The 13,809-nt window shown below is 35.5% G+C and overlaps 1 long non-coding RNA gene across 1 annotated transcript in view; it reads right to left on the reverse strand.

The window, feature by feature from the left end:
- Nucleotides 1–2,427: 2,427 nt before the first annotated feature.
- Nucleotides 2,428–13,809, reverse strand: part of LOC144593553 (uncharacterized) — a 44,934-nt gene continuing 33,552 nt past the window's right edge. The window contains exon 3 of the long non-coding RNA XR_013547266.1: nucleotides 2,428–2,509. This is a non-coding gene — a long non-coding RNA (uncharacterized LOC144593553). The remainder of the gene's footprint in view (nucleotides 2,510–13,809) is intronic.

A 13,809-nucleotide genomic window follows, 5' to 3' on the forward strand; every position in this document is an offset into this window, starting at 1 on the left:
ATGATATCTACTATCGCCCCCAATGTGGCTCACTCATGGGATGAAAGTACAGATTCTTAATTTTCAAAGAAATTGTGGCAATCTTAGCAAATCCATGGGTGTATTTATTGTATCCTGATGCAAGGATATGTCAGGATCTCACCAGAAATAAATCAAAAGGGCAAATGAAGATATGTTATTAATGTAGCAACTTTAAAACATTCCAAGAGGCAGGCCACAATTCTGGCCTTTATCCCCAGAAAGAAACCTAAAGTGGCTGATATACTTATGTTCACATGCTTAAGTAATACCCACTGCAAATTCAGAAATGGAGGTTCACAATGCCATATATTCCTTTTACTAATTGTTTTCTTTGAGACTTCCAATGGTAGACCAACAACAAAGGGCAAGGAAAATTCTCAGATAATGATAAAGATATCTTACACATCTGAGATCTATCTCTACTGGAATTCAGATTCATTCTAATAAGTTGTTCTTTAATAGCAATCTCTGATTTGTCCTCGTATACATTTCAGAGTTAACAAAACTCATCGAATTCATGAATTCATTTTTTCAATGAGTTTTACTTGCAACAGCAAGATTTCAATATAACCCCAAAGGTTTGTTCTCAACATGTCTTTCATTAAACAGTGATATAACTTTGATGCAACTTAAAATTATTAAAAATAAGAATTTGTTTTTATCTTCAGAAGTAAAGAATCTTTATTTCAATATTTATATTTTCAAGAATTGTGTTGATACAAAAATGTTTTATTTATTGTTAAGCATGGGAATATTTTAAATATACAAGATTTTATTTTGCCTGCAGGAAACTGCTCAAGTGTAACGAGGATTTTTTTTCATAAAAAGAGATGAATGTACTATTGTGTAATCAAGAACCATCAGTATTTAATGGAAGAACTATGAATCTGCAAAGGATTAACTGTATTGGGAAAGCCTGACAGAATGAATTACAATTAGTGATTAAAATCTAAACACACTTATATAGCCAGGAAAATATGGCTTGCTACATTTTTAGATTGCCAAAAATTCTTAAGGTCAGGGCTGATTAATGACCAGAGTTTTACAATAAATCCAAGATAATAAGCTAAATTTCTATATTGAAGTTAACTAGTTTAGCATTATCTGGGGTACACTTTTCTGCACACTCTTCGTGTTTCTCTAACTAGAGCCAAAAGCGGAAATGCTCAGATACAAACCACATCGACCATTGTGCTCAAATTCTTGACAAATATACAGTGGATGATTGGTGGACAATATTCTGGGATTCTGTGCCAGAAAATTGTAAAATTACCACCCAATTCACTTTGCTTTTTTGCAATCATGATCAGATAATGTTATGCTGGAAAATTGAGGACTTTTCATTTTGGTAACTATTTTCATAACCAAACAGTCTCAACAGTCTCAACAGCTGGATGAAAATTAATGCTAATTCTAACATTAACATTTTGTAAATGTAAGATTAATTTAAAACCTTCAATAACTATGGTGTAATGTTTTTCTTATTGTTGACTGTCATGTGATAATTTGATATAACACTCGTATTGAATTAATCCACATTGTTTTATCATTTTTTCTAAAACAATAATGCAAAAATCAATAATTTACCAAATCATGTTTTTAAAATACTATACGTGTATTAAATAGTTAATAGACATTTCACTGTGATAAATACGTACCTTTAATAAATTTCACTGATCATTATTAATGTGATTAAGGATCTTTTTAATTAATTTTAAACAAGTTTATTGTAATTTTGCTTAAAAATCTATGTTAACTATAATTCATTATATGATCATCCAATTTTAATAAAATATATAAAGTTTTCCATTAACCGCTGAAATTAAATGCAACATTTACAGTAACGCAACAACATTCACAAGATTGCAATTTTAAAAAATTACTTAAATACATGTGCATAACATACATTGCTGATGAAATTCAATTGCAATTTAAATTGAGCTCAGATAACTTAGTGGTTACAAACTACTATAAACTCACAATTCATATATTAGGATCAATAAATTCAAATTCTAATTAAGTCTTCCACATGTTTTCCTGAAGCTATTTTTTTTTAAGACTACAAACCCTTCCTGGTTTAAATTGGATCACTTAGAAGCCCCTGTAGATATTAAATTCAAGATTTCATGCATAGCAAATGGATTGATATAATAATCATGGAAAGTTCATCACTTGCATTAAGAACCAAATATTCTGCTGTCTGCTATTATTATCAACATACATTTTGTAAGGAAAGTCATTAAATGATTGAAAATTTACTGAATGATGAATGACATGAAATTTTAAATATCACATAACATTGGCAAAACATTAAATATTTGCATCATTTTGTTAAACCAGTCAGATCACATGAAACAATATATTCATTATATATTCAAGTATGGATGTAGATGCTTAGCTTTGATCCTTTTTGACAAACCAATTCTTATGGGACCAGAACACGTTTTAAGAGGTTCAATTCTAGGCAATCCATTTGACAAATAAGATCCTAAACATGAAAGAAAAGAAATATAGCCACGATTAGAGATTAGGCAAAACATAATCACTGGCAAGGTCACAGCATACTATCTATTAAAGGAAATGTCTAACTTGAAACTAAATGCTATAGTGTAGTTATTTACTAATATTAGTCAGGCATGCGACACGTAGGAAAGAGTTTTCAATATTTTATTTATGTTTTGAGCGAAAAATTAGGAATCGTTAGCTCACAACGAATATTAGTCAGGCATGCGACACGTAGGAAAGAGTTTTCAATATTTTATTTATGTTTTGAGCGAAAAATTAGGAATCGTTAGCTCACAACGAATTGCCATTTTTGAAAACAGACAACTTGTAGGATTTTGTGAGCGTTTGCATTAAAAAGGTCAGTCATGTAACCCCTTACAGTACAACCGTGTATTTATTTGGAGATTATTACAGCCATTTTAATGCTTACAAACTGTAACCACCACCAAACAGTACCTCAAAAGTAATGAGCCACTGAAAAGCCATTTTGAGAAAATATGCTAGACCAATTGAGCATTTCTTTACAATTTCTTCCCTCCAAATGTCATATGTCATATGGATATCTTGATCTGTGAGAAACTGCACAGTACGGGTTACTGTGAGAAACTGCACAGTACGGGTTACTGAACCTCGGAGTCCTAATGTTGAAGGCTATTCAAAGAGGACATTTTATTTTTGTGTGTTTGGGTCTACGTTGCTGCTGCAAGCAAGATTTTCATTGTACCTGTACATCCCCATACTTGTGCATATGACAACAAGCTTGACTCAACTTTGTTTCTGTGCAGGCATGTTTAGACTGACCATCAGACTCCAGGTACCAGGTCTACAGCAGCTGGTTTAAAGCACATACTTTACGCATACAGCAGGAGAATCCTTTTGATTGGTGTAATCCCTGTACTGTTACTGAGGTGAGTAGCATGTTTATCCGTTGGCGCACCCACACCTGTTGATGTATCAGAGGCCTCTGGTGATTAGTGCTGCGGCACTCTACTGCTTTAGAATCTTAGTTTGCTTAATACTGACTAACAGAGTTCAAAACACTGGATTGGAGGAATGCAGTAGTTTTAAGAATAATCTGTCAAGGCATAGGATGCCCTGGGGAAATCTGAGATTTTAAATAGCGATAAGAGATTTCATAAGATGAGAAATTGTAACCAGAAGGCTTTCGAGCTTTAAAAGAGAATTTGAAGTTCAGGGAACGTTGAAATTTGTGTAGTATCAGCACAAGCTCAGTAATTATTAGTATATTCCTTTAATCCCTCCCCCGGTTGTATGATTAAAAGCAGTTCTTCACGAGATGGATGAATGATCCTAGTCGGGTTATTTCTTGGTCTTTGCTTGTCATTATCAAGTGAGCCAATACTTGAAATGGACATTTTACTTGCTACTCTTCGGTCTCTGAAATGTAGCCTTGTTATTCTACCTTTGGTGATAAAGCTCAATTTAATGTGTCCCCGGTGAAGTTTGCAAACTTCTCTGCTCGTTATAATTACATTGCAATGTTCCCACTTTTGCCATTGTGAATTCATCATTCAGATGGACCTGATTCATAATTAATCAGTTAATGTAAATTGAGTTTTGTTTCTCTGTATATTGGTGTCAATCTTAATGTGCAATTGTTACACAACACAAAGTATTCCAAAATGTAATTTCAAAAAAGCCAACAAATGTAAATCTGGACATATACTGATGCTGTGGGGCAAACCCAGAGAGGCCAGAGTAGAGTGCCTGCTAATTTCAGTCACCAACAGCTGGCCAGATTAGCAGCCAGCCCTACCAGGCAGAAGTAGATATTGGCAGCAGAAGGCAGAATTTAAGCATCAGAGAAAAAAATCTCAGTCCTCTGCCTCTGAAGAACTCTAAGCCTCTGATATATTCATCAAGCATCTCAGACAATCAGCATCACCCACCTTGCTTCATGAGGCTGCATTTAAGTTGACATATTTATGGATCTGAAATTAATATCAGTTTTCAATGTTATATAAGGACAATTATTGTAATGTAAACAATGCCATATCTTGCCTGCTTTACTGTCCATGCTATCAGCTACAGTCCTTTCATTGCTTATCTGAAAATTGAACACTGATGACCAGGCTTTGGTTTCTGCGGACCTATGACTTTCGTACTCTATTAAAATTACAAAATAAACAATGACGAAAAGAAAGAAAATAAGTTAATCGCATTAACATTATCTGTATTCTCCATCAGTTTGTTATTTGTATAATTTTGTTACAGAAACTGCGTTAATAAGCTTCACTCCAAGAAATGCATTGAAGTATTTGTATCATAAAAAAGAAAACATTAAAGAAAATGCTTATAACTGGCATAAGGAAATAGAGTCAATTATCTGTATCAATCTAGATTGGATGTCAGCAGCACCAAGTATATTCTTTCCTTTTGTAAGCTATTTTAAAATTCATTAGTTTTCTTTTGAGAGTGCTAGCTATGATTGAGTAATAAACCATTGCACAACTTTTATAGGCCGGCTGTTTCCTCGGGTTTGTCGATTCCAAGATAATTCCAGCCACTGGATGAACGGAAGATTCTAATGGATTGTGTGCCAGACGACAATTTAATAAATTCACCTGACGACAATAGTCTTAATTAACAGGCACTTAGATTCACTGCTGTGGCTGAAATTCCAAATGTAGAGTATTGTCAACTGCGCACATTGCACAAATTGGTACAACAGTAAGATATTTTTTTATAAATAACAATGAGTTTTCATCAATCAACACGAGGCTGATATGCAAATGTAAGAAGAATTCTGAAGATCTGTGCTAGTCTTAGAGGTGGCATGACATATTCATAACATAGCAATTTAAAATACCATAGAAACATACAAAATAGGTGCAGGAGGAGGCTATTTGGCCCTTAGAGACAGCACAGCCATTCATTGTGATCATGGCTGATCATCCACAATCAGTAACCTGTGCCTGCCTTCTCCCCATAACCCTCGATTCCACTAGCCCCTAGAGCTCTATCTAACTCTCTTTTAAATTCATCCAGTGAATTGGCCTCCACTGCCTACTGTGGCAGAGAATTCCACAAATTCACAACTCTCTGGGTGAAAAAGTTTCTTCTCACATCAGTTTTAAACGGCCTCCCTTTTATTCTTAGACTGTGGCCCCTGGTTCTGGACTCCCCCAACATTGGGAACATTTTCCCCGCATCTAGCTTGTCCAATTATTTTATAATTTTATACGTCTCTATAAGATCCCCTCTCAACTCCAGTGAATACAAGCCCAGTCTTTCCAATCTTTCCTCATATGACAGTCCCTCCATCCCAGGGATTAACCTCGTGAACCTATGCTGGTAAGGACGACCTTCCTCAAATTAGGAGACCAAAACTGCACACAATACTCCAGATGTGGTCTCACCAGGGCCCTATACAACTGCAGACGGACCTCCTTGCTCCTATACTCAAATCCTCTCGTTATGAAGGTCAACATGCCATTAGCTTTCTTCCCTGCCTGCTGTACCTGCACACTCACTTTCAGTGATTGGTATACAAGGACACCAAGGTCTCGTTGCACTTCCCCTTTACCTAATCTGACACCATTGAGATAATAATCCGCCTCTTTGTTTTTGTCGCCAAAGTGGATAACCTCACGTTTATCTATATTATATTGCATCTGCCATGCATCTGCCCACTCACTCAACCTGTCCACGTCACCCTGCAACCTAACATCTTCTTTGCAGTTCACACTGCCACCCAGCTTGTTATCTGCAAACTTGCTAGTGTTACTTCTAATTCCATCATCCAAATCATTAATATATATTGTAAATAGTTGCGGCCCCAGCACCGAGCCTTGCGGCACTCCACTTGCCACTACCTGCCATTCTGAAAAGGGCCTGTTTATTCCTACTCTTTGCTTTCTGTCTGGCAACCAATTCTGTATCCATGTCAATACCCTACCCCCAATACCATGTGCTCTAATTTTGCTCACCAACCTCCCATGTGGGACCTTATCAAAGACTTTCTGAAAGTCTAGATACACTACATCCACTGGCTCTCCTTCATCCATTTTACTTGTCACATCCTCAAAAATTTCCCAAAGATTAGTCAAGCAGGATTTCCCCTTCATAAATCCATGCTGACTTGGACCAATCCTTTTACGGTTATCCAAATGCGCCGTTATTACCTCTTTAATAATTGACACCTGCATCTTCCCCACCACCGATGTCAGGCTAACTGGTCTATAATTCCCTGTTTTCTCTCTCGCTCCTTTCTTGAAAAGTGGGATAACATTAGCTACCGTCCAATCCACAGGAACTGATCCTGAATCTATTGAACATTGGAAAATGATCACCAAAGCGTCCACGATTTCTGGAACCACCTCGAGTACCCTGGGATGCAGACCATCAGGCCCTGGGGATTTATTAGCCTTCAGTTCCATCAGTCTACCCAATACTACTTCTCGCCTAATGCAAATTTCTTTCAGTCTCCCTTGATCCTCTGTCCACTAGTACATCTGGGAGATTGTTTGTGTCTTCCTTAGTGAAGACAGATCCGCAGAACCTGTTTAACTCTTCCGCCATTTCCTTGTTACCCATAATAATTTCACCCGTTTCTGCCTTCAAGGGACCCACATTTGTCTTTACTAATCTTTTTCTCTTAACATACCCAAAGAAGTTTTTACTGTCCTTTATATTCTTGGCCAGCTTCGCCTCGTACCTCATCTTTTCAGCCCTTATTGCCCTTTTTGCTACCTTCTGTTGTCCTTTGAAAGTTGCCTAATTCTCTGGCTTCCCGCTACTCTTTGTTATGTTATTCATCTTTTCTTTTAGTTTTATTCCATCTAAGTTCCCTTGTCAGCAACGGTAGCCTCTTACTCCCCTTAGAATCTTTCTTTCTCTTTGGAATGAAACGATCCTGTATCTTCTGGATTATGCCCAGAAATACCTGCTATTGCTGTTCCACTGTCATTCCTGCTAGGATCCTTTTCCATTCGACCTTGGCCAGCCCCTCTCTCATGCCTTCATAGTCCCCTTTGTTCAACTGCAACACTGACATTCCTGGTTTAACCTTCTCCCTCTCAAATTGCAGATTAAAATTAATCATATTATGGTCACTACCTCCAAACGGTTCCTTTACCTTTAACCAGACCAGATTTTCCCAATAAACAATAACATTGAAAAGAGATAAAGGATATTCCTTTCAAATCAGACTACCTGCAAAGGACTCCCTCACACAAGTATACACACAGGTATACAAATGTTACAATGACAAATGCATTACCATTAAGTATGTTTTATCCAGCAAGTCATTGTAACCTGGAAGATGCACTTCAAATGTTTTGAAAGGTCCAGGGGCTTTCTTTGGTATTCACTAGTGTAGATCTCCAGAATAACAGTTGTGCACGGCATTTTTCATAACATTGTGCAGCAAAGAAGAATGCCAATGGATGACAAGAATTAATTTGTCTCTTGGATCTGTTGACCATAATTATCACTTCACATTTTGAGCAGTAAACAGATGAAGTGAATCACAAATGAAAATCTAGCCTCTGTAGATCAAAATCACCCATTATCTCAAGGAATCATAAGCTATAGAAAATAAAGACGTGTTGGCACCTACATAGTCATCAGACTGTGAGAACTATGCTCATGATTAAATTGCAAAAAGAGGCTATTAGGTCCAGGACCAACATTTTTCTCAGAGTTCCAGAGTTATCACATGTTCGATATGAAAACTGTTTTCTGGCTTGGTTGACTCCACAACCAATTCCTCATAATTGTAACAATACATCTGCAATTAAGAATGACTACTTGCGTTGTCAGTTTTGCTATTATTGGAGAATCTTTAAGAACAACAAATAAAAACACATACATTTGATAATAAATTAATGAATATAATTCAAAGTGGTTTTTAATGACATGAATGGCCTGTAAAATGGGATTTTCAGAAACCTAATAGTCCCATATTAAAGATTATTATGTAAAATAAAAGCACAAGGTGTCAGAGAAATATATTGTCCTGGCTTGAAAATTTGGTTGACAAACAGTAAATGAGAATAGAAACTTATGGATTTTATTCAGGATAGCACATGATAATTAATAGGAAATAGGAATAATGCTTAAGCCACAGCTATTAATAATATGTATCAATGATTTGACTGAGGGAACAGGATGTAAGATCTCAAAGTTTGATGATGAACCTAAATGAATGGAATTATGAAATGTCATTTGGATACAAGGAAACCTCGACAACATAAATAGATTTAGTGAGTGTGCAAAAACATTGCAGATGTTGCAGATAAACCTAAAGCGATCTATTTTGGTAGGAAAAACAAAGAGATATCATAGTTTCTTAAATGTACCTTCCTCTCTCTGCACTAGTAACTGAAATCTCTCCACATCCTAAGTATTACATGAGGTACACAGTGAAGTGAAAATGCTTATCCGAAACACTTAATTGCTGTTTGAAAAACATCATAAAATAAATTTGAGAAATCGTGCATTGAATAGAATTATATCCATTATCTACAATTTCTTTCAATATTGTAAAATTTAAAAATATCAGTCAAAAATGTACTTTCTTCTCCATATGAAGATAATTTGCATATTAATCCCTTCAATTTCATTACCTTATGTTTTTAATTTATTTATTGCTGAATTAGTCATCCTAAAATATGCTATTTCATGTTTTATAAATCTCAAAATGAAATTTTAAGTACCAATATGAACTTCCTAAAAGTATTCCTTTCTATTGTAACACTTGAACATACAATTATATGAAGGTACTCACCCAAGACATTATGTGGGATATATAATGACTCTTCATCATCTATTTCAGACACCTCAATTGCCATTGGTACCTCTTGTTCTCCTTTGATAACTGATATTGTCTTGGCAAAGGCAGGAAGTGTATCAGGTAAAGCCTCTTGTCCTATAGGACAGTCAAGATCTTTCTGATTTAGATCAGCTTTTGCACATGGATGGACAAAAGGCTGTGAATCATCATGTATTTGGCTCACATGTAAATTAGTAATTTTATCAGTTTTTTCTGGCAACATAACTAAACCTTTCCTTTTGTTACCAAGCTCAGTTGGAATTTCTTCAGAAACTCCTTGAGACCATTCTGATTGTCCGCTAATTTCATGAAAAAGACAAAGCTCCTTCAGCACAGCACTAAATTGCTCTTTCATTTCAAAATTCGGAATCTCGTTCTTTGAAATCACAAACTGCTTGAGTGGTTTCTCAATAACATTTGGGATTGTTGAGCCTTTAGTAGAATTAATATGTTCATAATTATCACTTCTTCCATGACCAATTATGCTATCAGATCTCGGTTTCCAATGTTCTAAAGAGCCTTGCGTCTCTATGGTAGTAGATGTTTCATACTCACTAGATTCCCTAATATATGAATGATACACAGGTTTTATCTGACAATGTGAAGCGTTCAGAATTTTTGTGGAAACATCTTGCTTACACTCATCCTTTGACTTCAATTGTAAAGGGTTCATATCCTTTACAAAATTATGTCTACGTATAGCAGGAACATCATTTGTGTGAGATGCTTCTTCTTGGATTCCTGCTCCTTCTGCCCCCAAACCAACCAATTCACAAATCTTTCCTTTTGTCTTTTTCATATCCTTCTGGTCCATTTTGACAATTACTCCATCCATCCAAGCAAAATGGTCTGAAGATTGCATTGCGACTACTTGCTGAGCATAATGCTTAGAAGCCAAGTCATTCTGAATGCTACTAACAGTATTATTTGGTAAGTCCTGCCTATCCTCGTTATTTCCATCCATAATGGGTTCTGTGTGGTCTTGCTTATGACCCACTATATGTTGATGTAATTGAGTTGGTGCACTGTCCAATTCAGTATTTCTAAGTGGATTCTGAGAAGTTTGAACATAATGCATATTGTTTTCTTTAGTTCTATTTTGTAGCATTACAGGTACCTTAAAGTGAGAATATTCCTTTTCATCTTGTTCACAAAAATTCACTTTCTTAGTTTCTCCAGAATTATAATTATTTATGTTGCTCTGGCAACCCTCCGCAGAACTGGATTTGAAGCTTGACATTTGAGGTGATGAAACCGTGGTTGATTTGTTATCATTATTATAAATCATTTGCTTTGTTATGCTCACATCCACATAATGTGCTTCCTTGTTGCAACAATTAATCTCTCTAATTAGTGTAATTGTATCATGTTCTTCAGTGTCAGTATTGAGAGTAACTTTTTCAAAATTATCAAAAGGAGATGCAGTTGTTTTGGAAAAGCTATTACTTTTTATTCCTGGCTGTTTGCTTTCTTCTTTCATTAACTTAACCAGTTTTGTATTCCCTTCAACATCTGATGGAGAAAACTCAGTTTTTACTTTTACAGGAGGATCAATACTAAATGTAACAGCAGCTGCTTTATCACTGTTACATCCTTCCATTTCTCCTGTCATTTCAAAATGCTGTGAGGTGTTTATACTGCTGGCCAAGCCTGAACAATCTATAAATGGATTACAAATATTGTAATTCTGCAATGCTTTATCAAAACATTTAATTTGAGTCAAATACAGTTTGCTTGGCTCGAATTGAGGAGTTTCATGAAACTCAGTGACTAAATCAGTGGCCGCATCATTACTGCTATTTATAAAATGGCTTTGCTCATTCATAGGTTTAGTATGTTTTGAAGATTTGTTGACAGTAATATCTTCAATCATTTCATCACAGGTTAATGGTGTTTGAAAACTTGCAAACCTTGAAGCACAGATCATGGGATTTTCTTCAATTGTATTCTCGGCATCTCGATTCATACCTATATTACCACGCTGATGTTCTTCCAATATTTCATTCACATGCCTCAGAGATGAAATGCTCTTTGGGATACTCAGTGTAGTATCTTTGCTTGAATTGGTACAAAATGAAAATTGTGCTACATTATGTAAATAATCAGACTCAGTGTTAGGTATATTAATGTGAGATGTTGTTTGTAGCACATTTATTTTTCCATGAAAATCATTATCTGAATGGTTAATATGGTTCGAAAAGCATTCAGATTTCTGCAAATTTTGCATTTCACCTTTGGATATATTATTCATTCTGGTACTTGTGGAACTGGTTAAAAATGGATTTTGCCTGCCTAAGTGTTTTGAAAAGTCAACCTGAATCTTTTCTGAACTTTTCTCAGCACTAAGTACAGCAGTAGATCCTGAATGTACATCCACTAGCTTAATTTGATGTCTAAGTAATATATCAGCATTGTGTGTTGAAGAAATATTATCTTTGGTCAAAGTATAAACATGAGAGAACTGTGCTGTTTCATTTGCACATCCAATTTCACAATCCTTCCCAAAGTCACTCTCTAAAGAAGGGGCTGGATGTAAATCATTAACTGTTATAATGTCCGTGTTACTTGTAAAACTTTTGAACCACTCAGGAATATTCAAACATTTAAGATGATATTCTGTTTTATTTTCTGAACATTTATTTGTTTCATCAACTTTAGTCGCTTGGGAAGAAACTGTTTCAACACTTTCATTCTCTGAAATTCCATTTGTATTCTTATCAGCGGTACCATCCTTTGTGTAAGGTGGAGTGCTGAGCATTTTAGTTGATGCTTCCTCATGATTGAAATGTGGATTCTTTTCAAGCATACTCAAGGCTGCGCTTTTCTTTGTTGACATATCCAAGTTGGAGGATCCAAAATTTGAGCTAAAGCTATTGTCAATCTGAGGAAGACCAGATAATACTTTTAGTTTTTTGTGACCGTCACTGTTTGTATATTTCACACTCCCTGACCTACTCATGTACTTTTGTTGATACATAATTTCCCTTGCAGATTTATTATTTTCTTCAATCTTTTTAGAACAATTCAAAGATGTCTGTATGTCTGTAACATCTGAAAAGACAATTGGTGTCTCTTCTGCACCATTTTCGATATTAAGCAAGGCGGAAGTGGATTGATGTTCACATAATGTCTCCTTATTACGATCATGTGGAACAATGGCAGTACAATTCAATACGTGTACATTGTCATTTGTCAAACTATAAACCTTGTTCAAGAAATCAGTTTTTAAACTCTGTGCTTTGTCACCTTGTAAATTCAAATTTGTTTCAAATACATTTGCAGATACACTCTGTATTTTACTGTCGGCACCTTGGAGGTAACTAAAATTGGTTACATATTTATGCTGGCAATCACCTTTTATTGAAAAATTCTTTACTTCAGTATTTTTAAGCAAATTACAGGCGAGAGATGTATGAATACTTGTGTTTTTTGCAACACAAATTGCAATCTCTTTAGTACTATTCACCATATTATATGTGGTGTCTAGTACTGTATTAATTTGAAGCTTCTCTAACATTCCTGGCTTCTGACAATGTTGCAAATTATTTCTATAGGTACTCAATTGTAAATAATCAGTCCCTGAATAGCCAGATGTGGAAAACTGTTCTAATGTGCTTGTCCAGTCACGCAGTTCCCTAAGTGAACTGTTAGCATCACTATAACAGGTTGTATTTTCTGTTTGAAAGTCACAATTGCTGTCTTTTACGTAATGGGTGTTGCACAAACGTTTCATCTTACATTCTGTTTCCCTTTCAGAAATATCTGTTCCAATTTCTTTTGTGTCTTTGCTTATATTTTCTAAAATAATGTTGGTTGGTCCATAACTCTTCAGTGCATTGTTGTTAACTATAAATGTAGAAGGAATTTCCATTAGATAAATATCTTCAGGTTTCTCATTTTCACAGGAGCACAGTGATACATCATTGATGCCAGCAGAATCCGCACAATCTTTCTCCAAATCACTAAAACCAGAAGATTTTTCTATTTTGCTTGCACATTCAATTTGTATTAAATTGCCAGAATGATATTTGGAAAGAGGCACTCCATCATTGCTTTCCACAAGGAGAAAATCAGGTTTAGGTCCTCTGATCAGTTCACGTTCTCCCTCATTTTCGTAGGTGGCATTCCTTTCACTTTCCATGTCACTGGCATTTATATTTTCAGAAGGTTCAGAAACTGAAATTCTGTTTGACATTTTCTCATCTGCTTCAAATGAGTTGCCGCAAAGATGTTCAGGCTGACATTCAAGGAGACTAGAATGTACTGTGTCCTTCAAAGTCAAATCTACATTTAGCAGCATTGGTAAGTCCTGGGTTTCAGCATTATTATGACACAAATCTTGCCGTACATTACAAAATGACTCATTATTCTGTTTTACTTTTTTTTGAGTCAATGAAGTGGCTTCCATTATTTCTAATTTTGTATCCAATTGAGAACTGCCAAGGCTTTCATTTTCATTTGAACTGTTAGCCTCACAAATATAGCCA

The sequence above is a fragment of the Rhinoraja longicauda genome, chromosome 5, assembly GCF_053455715.1.
Source record: "Rhinoraja longicauda isolate Sanriku21f chromosome 5, sRhiLon1.1, whole genome shotgun sequence".
Taxonomy (NCBI): domain Eukaryota; kingdom Metazoa; phylum Chordata; class Chondrichthyes; order Rajiformes; family Arhynchobatidae; genus Rhinoraja; species Rhinoraja longicauda.